The 18,917-nt window shown below is 43.6% G+C and overlaps 1 protein-coding gene and 1 long non-coding RNA gene across 2 annotated transcripts in view; one reads left to right on the plus strand and one right to left on the minus strand.

Moving 5' to 3' along the window:
* Window positions 1-18,917, minus strand: part of BANK1 (B cell scaffold protein with ankyrin repeats 1) — a 187,310-nt gene that overhangs the window by 41,343 nt on the left and 127,050 nt on the right. The window lies entirely within an intron of this gene.
* The window catches only part of LOC125439703, a 39,642-nt gene continuing 23,034 nt past the window's right edge, over window positions 2,310-18,917 (plus strand). Inside the window, exon 1 of the long non-coding RNA XR_007245565.1 lies at window positions 2,310-2,344. This is a non-coding gene — a long non-coding RNA (uncharacterized LOC125439703). The remainder of the gene's footprint in view (window positions 2,345-18,917) is intronic.

Raw genomic sequence — 18,917 nt, forward strand, 5'->3', positions numbered from 1 at the left:
ATCAGTGTTAAAGGGAACTGAATGCCAGTTCTGGTATGGCAGATGAATGCTTGATTCCTTTGAAAGCAGCTCATAAACAAATATAGCTAATTTTAGGTATCATATATTTGAGGATATGCTACCCTCCATCATTACAAAGTCATGTATAAAGACCTTATTTTCAGAAATGATGAGTTGTGTCAAATTCCTGAATTCCTGTTACCTGTACGTGGGGAAGGAGGAGATTTTAAAAATTAAAAATTAACAGAGATTCACTGAGATTATTACACCATGACATCATTTCCAGGGAGTACCCAGAAGCAAAGTTGTAGCTCTAGGAAACCCCAGATAGAGGGTCACTATCCACTCACCATAAGCCGCGGGGTCACCTCTTTAAAAGCCACGGGGGTCCTGGACGCTCCCCACATCTCTGGCGCTCACTGCGCGGCTGCCAGGGATTTACCTCTCTCCCGCCTCCTGGCTGCGCGGCAAATTAGCTCCGCTAAAAAGAGCAACTTTTTTAAAAACCCCGCGGGTGCCGCGGGGTTGTGGGGAACCTCGGCTGTTTGCGCGCGGCTGATTCGCTGTGACGCGCAGCTCACGGCCAATCAGGGAACAGGGAGCGCCATCTTGTTAAGTGGGGGTGTCCCCGTCTAAAAGTGCGCGTAGTGATGACGTAGACACGTGCCGACATCCAGTCGAAGTCACGTCTTCACGTCTCAACTTGTTCAAAGCCCGTGCCGAGCAAATGGAAAATGTCGGCGCCGAGCGAATGAGGAAGTACAAGAGGCGTGCGTGCGAGCTGGCTTCTGCTTTCACTTCCAAACACTGCTGATGACGTGTCTCCACAGAAAGCGCAGCCAACGATTTACTGCTGACGTCAGCATGTGCCGACGTCTTAATAGAGGGCTGTTAGCGCCTCTTTGATGACGTTCGCACTCACGCTCGTGCAAACCTATCATAAACAACCTCTTCCCAGCCAATCACACTGGAGACCCGCCCTCGGCTGGCCGCCACTTTCTCGTAACTCATGACGCACATGTTCGACGGCCAATCGGAGCGCTCCATTCCCCTCATTGCAACGGAACTCCCGCTCTTTGCTGCCCGCGTTATTTCAAGAATTGCAAACGTGTGGGGAACAAATGTCTCCGTGGTCAGAAGCCACGGAGGCTTTTCATTGCGGGGTCGCAGCGGCGTTGCAGTTTAGTGAGGTAAGTGGGTAGTGGCCCAGAGTTTCCAATTTTTCCTAGAACAATCAACCTTGCTTCCAGCTATTCTCTGGAAGTGACATCATCACATGACTCCGTGTCCCAATCCCTCCTACTGCCAGTTACCAGGTTGGCAATCCTAGAAATGCTCCCTATTATGTTTCAAGATTAATGAATAGAAACCCCCAAATAATATCACTTAAGTTGGATAGAGAATGAGGATCATAATTCTTTTTTTAAATGTCCAGAATTCACCCCCGCAAAAGGGGGCTTGAGAAATAAATAAAAGGCATTCCCTTTCCTGACTCTCCTGCTACCACATCCTCTCTTCAGCTGTGTTTGGAACCTAAATATATCAGGATTCATTACTGAGCATTCCTTTTCACCACTAGCTCCACTCTGGTTTGCCACTCTACCTCAGCTGCAGGACTAATCCCAATGGCTGGGTTTGCCTACAAAGCCTTTTCATTAGATTTACCCATACCTGCATGAAAACCATGCAACGAGCCCTGTAAATATACATTTTATCCACTAAAAATCTCTGTGCTGTAACTTAGCAACCATGCAGCATAGTTCCTGCTCTCCACCAGGCCTTAATATTTCTAATGCACACACATTTTACAATGTAAAGTATTCATCAGAGAACTGGAAATGATTAAGTATTTATTGCTCATTCCCCCCTCCTCCCAACTCTGCTTCTCCCACAGACTACCCAGATAAGTGGCTTAAGAAATTAGGTCCATCCACATGAACACAACTCTGCTCTTCATTAGGATTATCAACTTGTAGTGTATTTATTGTCTTTCTTGTTGGAATAAGCGACTTCTGCATGCCTGGACACTGGGGGGTGCTGTGTATCTCACTCTGTGATGTTGCCTCTCTTGTTTGCCCTCCTTGTCTGGGCCAGGAGACCGCCCACTAACTTCCTTTCTTCCCCATGCTAGCTTCACTTCTGCTCTAGCCTTTGAACCGAGTGCATGGTCAATGGCAGCCTGCTCAGTGGGGCCTTTGCCACTGCAGCATCCTCTCACTTCCACACACGTGATGGCGCGTTAGTTGTGCCCACTTGTCATAGGGAAAGTAATCTCTTTAGATAGGGTTCTTTCTATTTACCTTTTCTTGGAACAAAGTTGTGAACTGAAGATGATTGAATAAATGTAAGTTTTACCTTTTACATTTATGTCTCTGGAGAACTTTCTATAAACTGCAGTCACACACACTACTGGGCATATCCATGACTCTAAACGAAATCTAACATTTCTCACCTTGCCTTATAACAGGAATGGGGGTGGGGGTGGGATGGGGAGGAGGAGGAGGAGGAGGAGGGGTCTTTCAGCACAATCTCTCTTTGGCAGCCTAACCATTTAGTTCTTTCTTTTTTTATAACAGGCATATTGCATTCTCCTAATATTTTGTGCCTGAGAAATTGCATTTTTCACCCCAGAAAGCAAATTTGTTGTGCGGTATAGAGTGTGAAGCATGGTGGTGGATTTATAATAGACAGTAACTTGTGTGTGTGTGTGTGTGGGGGGGGATTTGTACAAATGAAACAGAAGGGGAATTCTGAACAACAGGATGTATGGGAACCTAACAATACAATCCTAACAGAATTCCACTCTACTAACCCCTTATGGAATGCCCTGCTTGGGATGGTTAGGAAGGTTCCAGCTCTCTTGATGTTGAGCAAATAATTCAAGAGGGCTTTTCTGTGGAGGCAATAGAGTGCTCTGTACTTTACGATTCACAAAATTTATTGTATAAATTATTAGGGATTGTGGTCTATTCTCCCGAGTTTAGCTTATTGAAACTAGAATCCTGCTATGTAGTTTTTGCATCATTTAATGTGTCAGGTAAATACTTAATGCTTTGCTTCAGTTCTGTCTTTAGATGTCTGGTTGGCTCTACAACCCTAATCCTACTATATTGTTTATGGAATATGCCATCCTGTTGATTGCATTGACCTGCTCTATTTAATCTGCCTTGTACCTCAATGATAAAGGTGACTTAACAATAACAGTAGTAAATACATATACTATACTCTGTCTCAGAAAAATATGTTAGTACAGTCAGTTGAGCTGCAGCAGTTGAGAAATTTGTATGCTTCCGTATTAGAATATAGTCCCAAACAAATATGAGAATTATCATTCAGTTTTATGCACTTTCTTTGTCAAAACCATTATTTCATGCATTATTGAACATGGCACTTTGATACAATAGCATTTATAGTTCATTATAAATAAACAATTGAACAATGCCAAAATGTATTTTTACTTTCAAACTTTCAAATGGATGTGGTGGTGGTGGAGGGGAAGCAGGGCTACGTAGGCACTGGGACACAGGTGGAGTGTTTTACAACAAAGAAGATCTGGCATGTTGAGTTTTGTGGCGGAAGAATATACAACATGACTAACATCTTTTTCTGAGACGAACTATACTACAGTACAGAAAAGGAAGGTAAAAAGGAAGGAGGATACCTGGACTTTTGCACAAACACAGCAGGAGAAAAAAAGGGGGACATTTTCCTATTTCCCTGCCATTTGCTGCTGCTTCCACTACAAGGGTGCATATTCACACCTCTATATGAATGCAACTTCCCTTTCTTTTGTTGGTCACTGAACAACTGTTATATGTCTCATTCTATAGACTAAGCTAGATGATGCTTCTACATGCAGTTCTTTGAGGGTGTAAACAGGCATGTGGACAGGGGTGAACCGGTGGACATTGTCTACTTGGATTTTCAAAAGGCTTTTGACAAAGTTCCTCACCAGAGACTATTGAGAAAACTCAGCAATGAAGGAATAAGAGGGGAAGTCCTCCTATGGATTAAAAACTGGTTGAGAAACAGGAAACAAAGAGTGGGTGTAAATGGGAAGTTCTCACAATGGAGAGATGTCGGGAGTGGTGTCCCCCAAGGATCCGTTTTGGGACCAGTGCTCTTTAACCTATTCATAAATGACCTGGAAGTAGGGGTGGGTAGCGTGGTGGCCAAGTTTGCAGATGATACCAAATTATGTAGGGTGGTGAGAACCACAAAGGATTGCGAAGAGCTCCAAGCGGACCTTGATAAATTAGGTGAGTGGGCTCAGAAATGGCAAATGCAGTTCAATATAGCAAAATGTAAAGTGATGCACATAGGGGCAAAAAATCCAAACTTCACATACACGCTACAGGGGCCAGTGCTATCAGTCACAGACCAGGAAAGGGATTTAGCCGCCTTAGTTGATAGTTCCATGGGAATGTCAACTCAATGCATGGCAGCTGCGAAAAAGGCAACCTCTATGCTGGGGATCATTAGAAAAGGAATTGGATAATAAAACTGCAAAGATTGTCATGCCCTTATATAAAGCAGCAGTGGCGATCAAGCATTTGGAGTACTGTGTACAGTTGTGGTTGCAGCATCTCAAAAAGAATATTGCAGAGAGAGAAAAAGTGCAGAGAAGGGCAACAAGGATGATTGAGGGACTGGAGCACCTTCCCTATGAGGAGAGGTTGCAGCGCTTGGGACTCTTTAGTTTGGAGAGGAGGCTGCTGAGGGGGGGATATTATGATTGAAGTCTGCCAAAATTCGTGCATGGGGTAGAAAATGTTGACAGAGAGAAATTTTTCTCTCTTTCTCACAATACTAGAACCAGGGGGCATACATTGAAAATGCTGGGGGGAAGAATTAGAACTAATAAAAGGAAACACTTCTTCACGCAACGTGTGATTGGTGTTTGGAATATGCTGCCACAGGAGGTGGTGATGGCCACTAACCTGGATAGCTTTAAAAGGGGCTTGGAAAGATTTATGGAGGAGAAGTCGATTTATGGCTACCAATCTTGATCCTCCTTGATCTGAGATTGCAAATGCCTTAACAGACCAGGTGATCGGGAGCAACAGCCGCAGAAGGCCATTGCGTTCACATCCTACATGTGAGCTCCCAAAGGCACCTGGTGGGCCACTGCGAGTAGCAGAGAGCTGGACTAGATGGACTTTGGTCTGATCCAGCTGGCTTGTTCTTATGTTCTTATGTTCTTATGCAGTTAGTTTAGCATCCTAAAAAGAGGCAAGCTGAAAGGAAAGTGTCTGAAACTCCTTCACAGCAGCCAAGGAGCAAAGGAAGGAATGTTTAAGATTAATAACAGAATTTTAGCACCAGTGATCATTTTGACCACAGTACCAGATTTCAAAGGAACATTATTACTTGTAGCTGAATCTCCCTGTCACCAGCAGCTATGACCTTCTGTAACATTGTGTTCCTTCTGCAACCTTTAGCATAATTGTCTAAGCCATATGGCTTTTTAGCAGGCTGCTGGAGATAACAAATGCAGGAGGTTTCATTTCCTCTCAAGCATCCACGGAGGCAATACATCACTAGTACATACAACTTGGTGGTTCTATTTTTCCCTGAAAGACACGTTACTACCACAATGAGTGCATTATTTATTGCCTTGTTCTCAGATTCATATGATTTTAATCTATTAGTACAAACAGTTGCTTTGCTTATATGCACCCTGAATGTCTTCTCACTATCATGGTGAAAGGATGTGTTTGTGGTCGCAAAGGTACAAACTACTTCGATCACTTCCAGGTAGGCTTGGCATGCCCCCGCTGCAGATGGAGCAGATCAGCTGACCAGCAGGGAACTTAGCAGCAGCAAAAGAAGGTCTACCAATGGGGGTGGGTGCGGGAGCAGAGCTTACTGGAAGCACAGAGAGGCTCAGGCAGACCTCGCTGGCAATGCAGTGACCTTCTGCTATTATGACTGATCTCAAGGTGACAAAGGCTCATTCCGCACATGCAGAATAATGCACTTTCAAACTGCTTTCAGTGCTCTTTGAAGCAGTGCGGAATAGCAAAATCCACTTGCAAACAGTTGTGAAAGTGGTTTGAAAACACATTATTTTGCCTGTGCGGAAGGGGCCAAAGATCAGTTCACCTGGAGAAAATGGCCACTTTGGAAGGTGGATTCTATGGCACTCTACCCCATTAAAGTCCTCCCAAACACCACCCTCCTCAGATTCCATCTGCCACATCTCTAGGACCCTTTCCGCACAGCACAGGCAGAGTGGGTTGCAGTCAGGATAAAGCACCCCCCTCTGCCATTTTTGTGTTCGCATGCCTCCATGCAGGCCAGGCAGCAAATGGAGCCTGCAGAAGCAGTGAGGGTTGCTGTTGCACCTTTGCACAAGCGCATGGCTTTTCCCCCGCTTACCTCCCTTCACTGTGTAGCTACGCGAGCAGGCAGGCATGGACCCCACAGCCACGCTGGTGTCTCGTGATGGCATGAGACATCCCTGTGACCCTGCGTGGCCACACAGCTGCGAGGTGGGGACTTCAAGGAAAAGGGAAGCATGGATGATTAAAGTGCTTCCCGGCCAGCCGTTCAATTGCGAGTGGCTGCAACCGGCTGCAACCTGCATTAAAACCAAAGAACTGTGGATAGCGCAATTCTTAAAAAAAACCATTTTGGGGGACTTAGCATGGGGCAGCCTCGCTTTAGGGGCAGGATCTGTGCAAAGTTCCCCTGAAACGGGTTTTTCCCATCCCCAGTCTGGGTTTATTGACCCGTGCGGAAGGGGCCTAGGTGTTTCCCAACCTTGAGTTGGGAACCCTAGGAATGACCCTCGGCCTCCAAAATGCCTAGTTTGACCCTGAGTTTCCTGGAGAAAGGGTAGAATAATAATGCATTATACATATAATGTATTATATATTTCACTTGCTTGGCTTCTGTTAGGTCAGACTCCATAGAAGCAGGGTCATTAAAAGAAGATGGGTATCCCCAAACAGGACTGTGATATTCAAAACACAGCCGAAAAAGCCCCTAAGAATCATTTAGATCAGGGACAGTCATTTTTTCAGGAACTTCAGACAGTTCTAGGGCCAGGGTGAGCATCATTCTGTGTGCCCATTAAAGTAACATAAAGTTGTACTCTAAGAGAGCCAGCGTGGTCTAGTGGTTAAGAGCAGGTGGACTCTAATCTTGAGAACTGGGTTTAATTCCCCACTCCTCCACATGAGTGATGGACTCTTATCTGATAAACCAGATTTGCTCCCCACTCCTACATTCCTGCTGGGTGACCTTGGGCTAGTCACAGCTCTTTCAGAACTCTCTCAACCCCCCCCCCCCCCAAAGTGTCTGTTGTGGGGAGAGGAAGGGAGTTTGTAGCTCTCCTTGAATCTCCATACTGGAGACAAATCCAAATTCCTCCTCCTTCCTCTTCTTTAGTTTATGTAGTTCAAAGGAATTAAAATATGAAGTGCAGAAAATTCAGATGAGGTCTTAGGCGGCTTTGAATTCAAGACACGACTTAAATCTGTGCTCCTATAGCTAAGTGCCTTTAGATGAGATACAGCTTTTCATCCTAAGTGGCCATCTGTTATATTGTGGAGCAATTCAAATAACTGCAGATCTTTTGCACCATTGCCTTCAGAAACAAATAAAGGGAAAATCAGAAACTAGCGAATTGAGTTTGCAGTTATATACAGAAATGCTAATACTATAGTCCATTTTTATTAAATTAGAGAGAAAGAGTTCCTTGGTCTCTGCTGAAAGTACAATATTTTCCCAGTGTTTGTGCCTCTCTGTAATATGACCACCAAACACCATGGGATTTCTTTGGGAAGCATGCCGGCTTTCAGAAATGAGAATTTCCCTTCGATTTATTTAACATGTTTCTTCTCTTACCCTGGTTCTTGCTTCTGTACTTTTCACACATCTCTGTTCTTTTTATTTTATTCCTAACACTCTTCTCTTTTCTAGAGAAAAATGTTGTTTAGGAAGTCATATAATCATTGCAAACTCTTCAGAACTTTGCTGAGCTTCCCAGCAGTGGGCTATTTGCTCATCAGGTGGGTGTCAGATCTATTTCTGTCTTTCTTAGTGATCTCTCGCATTTATTTTATTCCACCTGAAGAACAGCTCTGTTTCATCCGCGTGGTCTTTTTTAGAAAGTCCACTCTAAGCTAATCTACTCAATAGCAAGAAAAATTAAGATCCCTTTGCAAAAATCAAGCAGTTATCAAAAGAGCTAATTAATTCTCTTGCCTTACAAAATGGGTTTAGCAATAGCAGTTAACTACATGTGAAAAAGGAACTCTCGGGACAAGATCTCCCACAGCTTTATTACGATGCTCAAAGTAGCCGTGGGGCTCTCAAATTCAGTCAAAAAAGGCTACCTGCAAGCTTTCCCCTGCAAGATTTAAATCAGGAAAATGGAAACAGGCTGTGCAGTACTTGCTGTGCAGTACCAGTTGCAACTCTTGCTTGGCATTACTTGTACTTTCTGGCCAATTATGCATGGTGAGGTTCCCACGACTTTAGAGTGAATTTGCTGGGGAGTCTTTGGCCCTTTCCTCACAGGCTGTTTACAGCACCCTAGGGAAGGCAAAAACACCGTCCCTAGGGAGCTGTTCGCATGGGGGGGCGCAGCTGCTTCGCAGCCACGCCGCCCTCATTCCCCCCCCGCGGCACAAAGCCGCCATTTTCCCACCTGAGCAAGATTTTTGGAAAACGGCGGCTTCCAGCCACTGCCGTGCGAACGGCAGCGGCTGGAAGGCGACATCCCCCCTTTCCTGATCAACTTACCTTCCCTGCGACCTTCTGGCGTGTCACCAAGGCCTGGGGACACACCCCATGCCCTGCGACTCTGGAGCCGTCATGCAGGGAAGGGGGGCGGGTCCCCTGGCCTCGGCGACGTGCTGGAAGGTCACAGGGAAGGTATGTCGATTGGGCGACAGCGCAGCGCGGTGCCGTCTTCCCTGTCGTTACCGGGACTGTTCGTCCGAGCGGTGGGGGGGGGGGGGGTTTGGTCGGCGTCATGTATGCCATCCCAATCCCCAACGTGGCCGTGCGGAAGCGGTCTTTGTTTGGGGGCACGTTCAGCATTATTACCCACCGCCCTGTTTGCAGTGGGGCAGGCATTCCACGTCAGTTGGCTTTTTGCTTGCATCCTGGGAGGAGTGATGTTTCACAAATTCTCTATTGCACATGCGTGCTTCAATTTTTAATACAATCTTTAATTTTTATCTTTAATCTTATCAATAGATTGATAAAGGAAAATGCCTGCATCTTGCAAAATGAGACTGGACTAGGTAGTCTTTGGCTCTCCTCCTATAGTTTTTACTGGCCCTTATCTACCCCTCACATTTCATGTGAACGCTTCAGTAGAATGTAAGGCCATTACCAGGCCCATGTTGGCCTCTGTTGGTTTTTTTTTTACATGCTACCATCATGAAATGCACATATGGACCAACCATGTGGACACTACCAGTTCATATGAATGGTGCTTCTATATAGCAGGCCACTGCATATTATGGGAACTGAAGGTTAAGGGTCCACATCCTTCCAAAGCACTCACATGATGGTGGGTTGCGCAGTGTTTGAACTGAGGAACAAAATCAACCCAACAGCTGCCAAGAAACAAATAGAACAGAACAAAACAAAAACATGATAAGTGGCCAGCTCTTCTAGCCCACGATGTGCAAAACAAGAGCGAAGGAGCAACAATGCTGTCCCTTGAAAGTTCTAAACCACCCAAAGGCTACGAACAGCTTTTTAAAAAGATCTTTAGGCTCTTGTACATGTTATTTCATTTGGTTCCAATTCCAGGAATTAGAAAAGGGCACAACACTTGATCAACTGAGATTTTAAAGAAGGATGGATGCTCTGTTTCTACTGTCTGTCACGAAATCTAACAGCCTACAATTCACGTATTATGTAGGACTATGCAAATACTTCTTAATGCATTATTCATATCGAGCCTCACTTTGATATGAAAAAATAAGTTCTTCCTCCTCCAGTAAACAAGCAGGGGCACAGCATAGGCACTGGAAAAGTTGTATTATTTAGTAGGTGAGGATAATTATAAGTATTTACATATTGTTAAAAGACACTATGCATGGAAGATTGTACAGTGAAAGGGACAGGGCCGTGAGCCTGCATAGTTCACAACAGAAATCTGCCTTGCTTTTTTGCATTGTACACTTAACTACCTTGTGGCATTTGTGGCTCTAACAGCATTAGTATTCTTGGATGCAAATTCATCTCGCATATTCTCATGGAAAAGCTGAAAGGCTCTCAGGACTGGCCTGAGATATTTTGTACCTCAAGTGACTGCATTAAAAGAAACATGTTTAACAGCAGGAATTTAGGCAACAACTCTGAGGATGCTGTGGTATAGCTTTTGGACTACCCTGATTTATCAGCACCTTGAAAATACAACTGCCACTAGCAACTGCCTAGCTTACTGGTGCAGTCTCCACCTATCAGTCAAAGTACCTAAGACAACAACAGTCTTGGCATTTGATGGTAGGAGGGAGTCAACTGAACTAAGTAGGAGCCCTAAGAGTCAGAAGAGCAATGGGAACATGGATGGCCAGTTTTGTGGGATCCACTCTATTCTCCAGTGACATCTGAGGACCAGAAACATCTGATCCCTTGCAGGTGGTGAGAATCCATTATAAAGATAGCATCTTGCAGCAGTAAATACTTAAAAACCACAGAGCATATATGTGTTGATGGGTTTGGACTGAGGAATAGATGTTGTCTGAAAGATTTTTCAAGAGGTATACCAACAGGGGTTCTTGGTCTATCCAGAATGCATGTTAGATTATGATTAAATAAGAATTATGCAATACAATGTGTAGATCCATTATTTCTTTTCCTAGGAAGTGAGTGAAGTTGTTTACCACGCCTTCATTAAAAAAATTAGTAGTACTACTTGTACCCAACACCCAACTTGTGAATGACTGGGGAAGGCAATGGAAAACCATCACGTAAAGTTTAAAGAGTCTGCCTAGTAAATGTCATGATGTGACATCACTCCATGGGTCAGTAATGACTTGGTGCTTACACAGGGAATTACCTTTACCATTACTTTTAGTACTGCTGGTACACAAAGGTGCTTGGCATCCAGAACCAGTGTATAGTTGGTCATTCATGTTCTAGAACTCAAAAATGTCTAATTCTTACCTTATTACAGATTGTCTCAGCTCACTCCTCTCACCTTGCTATGCCATAGGCGCAAAGACATATGGTGGAACTCCAATTTGACACTTTATTCAGTTCAAAATTATTCATTTGTGCTTAGTGTAATGCAGGAGGTTCAAATCAGCCAAGCAGAGCAAGTATGACTATATTTATTGCTGGTGTACAATCTCCTCCTCAGACATATTGGAACTGCCCTGAAACAGGAACAAAAACACACTTCTCCCACAATGATGACACTAAGCCACTAGATGGAAACACTAAACATATATTACACTTACAGATGCCAGCCTTTGGATGAGATCTGGAGATCCCCTGGAATCACAGTTGTTCTTCAGGTTACAATAATCAGTTCTCCTGGAGAAAATGATTGCAATGGAGAGTGGAGTCTGTGGCATTGAACCTCTCTGAGGTCCCAGGCTACATCCCCAAATCTCCAGAAGTTTCCCATCCGGGATCTGGCAACCCTACCACTCTATCCTCCACTGGTGGCCAGTGGGGACCTGGTGATCCTGTATGTTCTATGGCCATGGTGGCGAACCTTTGGCACTCCAGATGTTATGGACTACAATTCCCATCAGCCCCTGCCAACATGGCCAATTGGTCATGCTGGCTGGGGCTGATGGGAATTGTAGTCCATAACATCTGAAGTGCCAAAGGTTCGCCACCACTGTTCTATGGGGAAATGTTAGTGGCAAATTATTTTTAATGTTTCCTCACAGTACCCACTTGTAATTTATGTAGAACAATTATTTGCAAGTCTTAGAGGATCTGAACAACAGAGGTCGTTTCCCCACTTACCTCGACCACCCTTTGCTGCGTGCTACTCTCAGCGCGCGCCATTTCTGGTGCGCTCCCGGGCTTCCCCAGAGTGCGGGATCATCAAAAGGCGCCGTTTTGAGGAGCACCAGGAATGACGTGCACTGAGGGGGCGCCAGAGCAGCAGCATCGGGGCGGCTGCATTGTCACCGCCCCTGTAGTGGAGAGTAGCACGCAGCAGATGGTAAGTGGGGAAACGACCAGAGACTCATGACCTTCAGTAAATAATAGGGACTGGGGTAACTTGCAAGTCAAATGGCATAATCTAAGGAAAGAGCACAACTGGAAAGATGAAAGGAAATAGCTGAATAAACATTCTATCTTTTTTTTAAAAAAAAAGACAGAAGAAACTTGGACTGGATGCAATACAAAATTTTGCCAGCTTGCACATTCCAGAGTCTTATGCAAGTTTGTAGAGTGGGAGCCAAGGCCAGTTATTTATGTACTCAGATTAGATAGATTCTAATAGATCGGAGAGAATCTTATTTCCAGACAAAGTGCTGACCTTCCAAGAGAAAGAGTGTGATCACCAAAGCCTGGATCCCAGTATTTAAAAAAATGGACTGATAACCCCACCCGCAATACAATGCACTCAACCACACCTTTGCATAGCAAGTTCCATCCAAACACTTAACAATTGGTTCCCCACCCTGGGACATGGACAATATACCACACTAAGCATTCCCTTCTCACTTAGACACAGTGGGAAACAGACTTCCCTCTGTGATACACCTCTGAAGATGCCAGCCACAGATGCAGGTGAAATGTTAGGAACAAGATCCACCAGACCACAGCCGCACAGCCCAGAAAACCTACCAGAACCAGTGATCACCAAAGCTTACAGTAGTTTTATTACTGTTGAAGGTGCTATATTAACAAACATCATCTCAGACACCTGCCTCCTACCTAGGACTGCCAATCTCCAGGTGAGGCCTGGAGATCTCCCACTATTGCAGTTGATCTCCAGATGACAGAAATCAGTTCGTCTGTAAAAAATGGCTGCTTGGAGGGTGGACTGTATGCTATAGTAACCTGCTGGGGTCCCTGTCCTCTCCAAACCTCACACTCTCTAGGGCCCCTTCCGCACACGCAAAATAATGCGTTTTCAAACCACTTTCACAACTGTTTGCAAGTGGGTTTTGCCATTCCGTACAGCTTCAAGGAGCACTGAAAGCAGTTTGAAAGTGCATTATTAAAAGTGCTGGGGGGAAGAATTAGGACTAATAAAAGGAAACACTTCTTCACGCAACGTGTGATTGGTGTTTGGAATATGCTGCCACAGGAGGTGGTGATGGCCACTAACCTGGATAGCTTTAAAAAAGGCTTGGACAGATTTATGGAGGAGAAGTCGATCTATGGCTACCAATCTTGATCCTCCTTGATCTCAGATTGCAAATGCCTTAGCAGACCAGGTGCTCAGCAGCAGCAGCAGCAGCAGCAGAAGGCCATTGCTTTCACCTCCTGCATGTGAGCTCCCGAAGGCATCTGGTGGGCCACTGCGAGTAGCAGAGTGCTGGACTAGATGGACTCTGGTCTGATCCAGCAGGCTAGTTCTTATGTTCTTATTCTGCATGTGCGGAATGAGCCTAGGTTCCACCTCCAAAATCTCTAGGCATTTGTATGTAAAAATGTACGTAAATATGACCACACAGCCAAGGGAAGATGGCTCCAAAATATTTCAGACAAAAGAATTGTAAAAGTGTTTTCAGAAAAAAAAAAATTTATAGACTGGAAATAAATCATTTCCAAAACCAAAGAGGGAGAAGATAATGCAGAACTCCAATAAGGACACTTTCATTTCCTGCCTGGAAACATTTTAAAAGGCGTGTGCAGAAAGGGCAAATGATGGCAAAATGAATGAACTTTCTGAATAAGCAACAATCAAAGAATTCCAAGATAAGTAGAAAGCATATTACTTCTATTATTCCTCCTCCCCAAAGAATAATGGCAAAAAGTTGAAATGATGTATATAAAGTATCATCAACCTTGACAATATATATTAGATTGAAAAGGAATTTAAAAGGAACGAATGATTAATAGCTTTATGAAAAATGATAATATGTCAATACAACTCTTATTTTGTGAGAAAAACTGGAGAATGTTGTAATGGAAGGCATTTATCATTGTTTTAATATAGTTTGGATGATTAGAATTTATATTAAAAATAGCCATCATTGGTCACTGTTTTTTTGAATTCTACCCAACATTATATGTAGAATTTGGTTTTCTCTAACTGTGATTATGATTTGATTCTGGGGTCCTTTTTCTGTTCGGATAATTTATATCTCTCAAGCAATAATATTTGAAAAGGGGGGAACAATTACTCTTACTGGAAGCCATCTTTGTTGCTATCACAAGATCATTCTTGCAAGATGAAGAAATAAACCAAACTAGCACACAATGTCAGCTTGGATATCTGGAATAAGGTGTTCAGCCTCTTGCAATTAGGCTGTTTTGGAAACCGGAAAAGATACACAGTGGGAAAAACTCATCTGCCTATGTCTGGACCCATTTCCCTTTAGATTTTCCTTTGTCATGGAGTGTCATTTGAAGCACAATTGTAAGCAAAGTTACATCCTTCTGAGCCCTCTGACCTTAATGGATTTAGAAAGATGTAATTCCACTTAGGACTACACAGTAAATTGCCTTTCTGTACTTAGATGGCGATGTTCCTTGTGAGCATGAAACTAGCAAAGCTTCTCTTTTGAAAGAGAGGTGCAATTTCCTGAGTGACATAATCACGTTTAATCAAAAAGGTCGAGAGCCAAAATTTAGAAAGTCAAATGCTAAGTAGTAAAGGTACACGTGTGTGGATACATTTTGTACATTTAGCAAAAGTGTTTGCATTTGTTTGCATCTGCTATTGCATTGCAATTAAATGGGCACATTTCTGTAGAACTGAAGTATCCATTGGAGGAGGCTGAGAAACAGCCGAATGCAGCCCTTACCAGCCATACAATATAACTTGCAAGGAGGCAGCAAAAACTATAGATCTGCCAGCCCCACTTGGTCTTAGGGTTGCCAACTCTAAATTGAGAAATTCCTGGACAGCTTGGGGACAGCTTGGGCATGGTGGACTTTGGGGGATGAAGGGATGTGATGTTCTAATCTGGAGAACTGAGTTTGATTCCCAACTCCTCCACCGGAGGCTTATCTGTTTAATCAGATGTGTTTCCGCACTCCTACATTCCAACTGGGTGACCTTGGGCTAGTCACAGTTCTCTCAGGATTCTCTCAGCCCCACTTATCTCACAAGGTGTCTGTTGTAGGAAGAGGAAGGGAAACAAGCTTGTAAGCCACCTTGAGCCTCCATACAGGAGAGAAATTTGAAAAATAAATCCAAACTCCTCCTCCTCTTCTTCTATAGAGTCCAACCTCCAAAGCTGCAATTTCTTCCAGGGAAACTGATCTCCATGTTCTGGAGACAGCTGTAATGCTGAGAGAACCCCAGGCCCCACCGGGAGGTTGGCAACCCCTAATTCAGTGGTGGCGAACCTTTGGCACTCCAGATGTTATGGACTACAATTCCCATCAGCCGCTTCCAGAATGGCCAACAAGGCCCTAATTGGTGTGTTGTGTGTTGTATTCAGTTTTGTGGGTCACAAGCAGTGTAGGCCTACTTTGGTAGAAGGTCACACCTTTTCACTGATGTTTAACACATTGCTCTTACAAGGGGCTCCCTAATTCTCACAAAAATTTCCAAGACTTTTCTCTGAAGCTATAAGGATGTCCGCAGATAATTTTATACAACAAAGTGGAAGGTGTTGTTTATGGAGGATACACTGGGGATACCACCAGAAATGACCAAACAGATAATAGGAATGTGCACAGAAAATAGCTTTGGGTTGGACTGTTGGCTACATTAATTATTTTATTCCAGCTCTACTTTTCTAATGGTATGTGTTTGCATTAGTTAGGATTTCCTTCCTCTCAAGTAGGGAAAATTATTATTTTATAGGTGAATGAAATAGTCCCATGCAGAAAAAAATGGAAGGATGAACATTTTCCCCTTCCTCCTTTCCTGACACCAGTATCCAGACTATGGTGGGGGGTTAATTTTAAGCAGAGTCATCGAAGAGTATAAACCATGCATGCATGCATATATGCACTTGGGTACGCACACGCAAGCTGTGTACTAGAGGCCTGGTATATGCACCATTTTTCATCCAGCTTTTTCATTAACATACTTTTCATAAAACCACTAAGGAGCCGGTGGAGATGCATGAAGAAAATTAAATGTATCCATATAATGAAGCTCAGCAAGATGGGGGGAATGGGAAAGCTATAGGCTTTACTTTGCTTCACCAGTGTGCTACATTTTATAGAAAGCAAAAGCCCACTTCCTATCCCACTTTAGGTGTGAGCAGTGGTGGGATCCAAAAATTTTAATAATAGGTTCCGATGGTGCTGGGATTCAAACAGTGCCGCTGCCGCACACACTCACCTCCAGTCCCTATTGGGCAGGGAGATTGCTTTAGTAACCCCTTCTCGGCACTCAGAAAAAATTAGTAACCACTTCTAGAGAAGTAGTGAGAACTGGTTGGATCCCACCTCTGGGAGTGAGCAGTGGACTTGTGCATAAGGTCCACACAAGGCTATCTTTAGCCAATGGTCTTTATCATGGAGACAAAGGCCTCTTGCCATAGACTTCTTGCCATAGACCTCTTGATTCTCATCTGGTCCCATGTTTTATTTTCTTCCCTGAATTGTAGGTGGTTAGAAGCTTTAGCTTACATTTTGCAAAGCAAGTGGATTGCATCTCAGAATGAAAGCGTAGAACTTATGAAGATGGGGCCTTGCCTCTTTAGTTTCCCCCCACCCTGCCCTACTCTACTCTGCCTTTGGCTGAAAGTAATTGCTATCAAAATTATTGAGGGTTACAGTAATAAAAGTCCATAAAGACTGTAATAATTATGGCTAAGATGATATTTTCTATATATTTGTTTACAACATTTAGATAGGTAACCACAATTACAGATGACAAGAACAAAATTTGCACAAAGTGAGCTTTTAAAAGTCTTGCATCTGAAGATTTATAGTCAATAAAGACTTGAAACCTGTTAGATAATGACTTGTCAGATAAGGATAAGGTTAAATAATGACGGAAGCTTTGGGAGCTATTCCGTGCAGGCTCATTTTGTGTAGTAGGCACTGTCTCAGGAATCTTCGGCATACTTTTGGAATGTCTTATGGTTTTAAAATAGTTTTGTTAATTAGGATCTTGCCCCAAAGGCTTCCCACAACCCCAAATGATCTGTTGCAGTTTTGGCTGAAAGTAAGGCATTTTGCCTGCCCCCCTCCCCTCCATTAGCCGTCAATTCACAACCGACTTCTGGTAATCCCATAGTGTTTTCAAGGTGAGAGATGTTCAGAGGTGGTTTGCCATTGCCTGCCTCTGCATAGAGACCCTGGTATTCCTTGGTGGTTTCCTGTCCACATACTAACCAGGGCTGACCCTGTTTAGCTTCTGAGATCTGATGAGATTGGGCTATCCAGGTCAGATCTGCCTACCCCCATGGTGGCGAACCTTTGGCACTCCAGATGTTATGGACTACAATTCCCATCAGCCCCTGCTGGCCATGCTGGCAGGGGCTGGTGGGAATTGTAGTCCATAACATCTGGAGTGCCAAAGGTTCGCCACCATTGGCCTACCCCATCAATCAGGCTAAAGCCAAAAACAGAATATCACTAGTAAGCAGAATCCCTTATTATATACAGAATGAAAGCCTTCCCCATGGTAGTTAGCCATACCATGCCAGTGTGCTTCCAGAAAATGCTATGTTCAGAAATGCTAGCTAAGGATGATTGAATGTTGGGTAGGAGGTTTAAATGCAGGATCATGTAAACTGAAGGCAGAAGGAAGCTGCAGAAATTACAGCACTGCTGGAAAAGCAGCCATGTCTGCCCTAGTTGATTTGGGTCCAACACATGGAAGAATTTGCATTAGTTAACAACCCGAGATTAATGAGCAGGGTATGTTCAGATTGGATTTCGATTAGTTGTTCTAAAGGCACATCCTTTCCAGACATTTCTGATATTTCATGCATAGTGCTATTTCCTCATGGAATACTTGTGCCAACAAATCATTTCCTACGCTTGAAAATTAATCTTTTTGTAGATATGCTGAAAGAGAATTGCCATGTACTGGCAAGAGAGTCATTTATGTTGATTTTTTAAATTGATATACTCATTCTTCATCTATAATTAATGAATTCATCATCCCACAGAAAACAGATTTTCAGCCTGGCCTTGTAGGAACACACAAATAAAAGTGTGCAGGGATCATAGTCACGATAGAATTCAGTAAAACAAAACAAAAAAGGTTCCCACCATCATGTGCCAAAAAATTTAAAGAACTGTTTATTGTAATTTTAAGGCTAAGTTATAGGAATTACTTTCACATATCAACAAAGAGTGAAAGAGATTTAAAAAACACACAAAAATAACAGCACCATCCTAAGCATAATTACACCCTTCCAAGTCCCTTACCTCAGGGAACTTTTTGGGAGAGGCATAAAATGCTGAAACTACCATAACACAACATTGTGAAGTCACTTCTGGTCATGTATGTGGAAGTGATGTCACAGCTTTGCACAACACTCTAGGAATTCCACAAATCTCTATGGTTTTGCCATATCATTACAAACCAACACAAATTACTCTTTATGCTGGTTTCGACCCTGCTACTTGGATTGCCGTGAGCATGTCCTGCCATCTGAAATGTGTCAGGCCACCACTTAAGTCTCAGAAGAGCCACTGCCAATCAGAGTTGACACTACTAACCATGACAAACCAGTGGCCTGGCTCAGGATAAGACAGCTACATGGGTAGTTGGCTCAGTCTTTAATTCTCTCTTCTAAGTTTTCAGGACAGCCAGTTCTGACTAGTTTTCAGTCTCCCAGGAAGGTTAAAGTAAGAGTGATGACTGTACTCACATATGGTAC

Source organism: Sphaerodactylus townsendi, linkage group LG10, assembly GCF_021028975.2.
Source record: "Sphaerodactylus townsendi isolate TG3544 linkage group LG10, MPM_Stown_v2.3, whole genome shotgun sequence".
In the NCBI taxonomy this organism is placed as follows: Eukaryota; Metazoa; Chordata; class Lepidosauria; order Squamata; family Sphaerodactylidae; genus Sphaerodactylus; species Sphaerodactylus townsendi.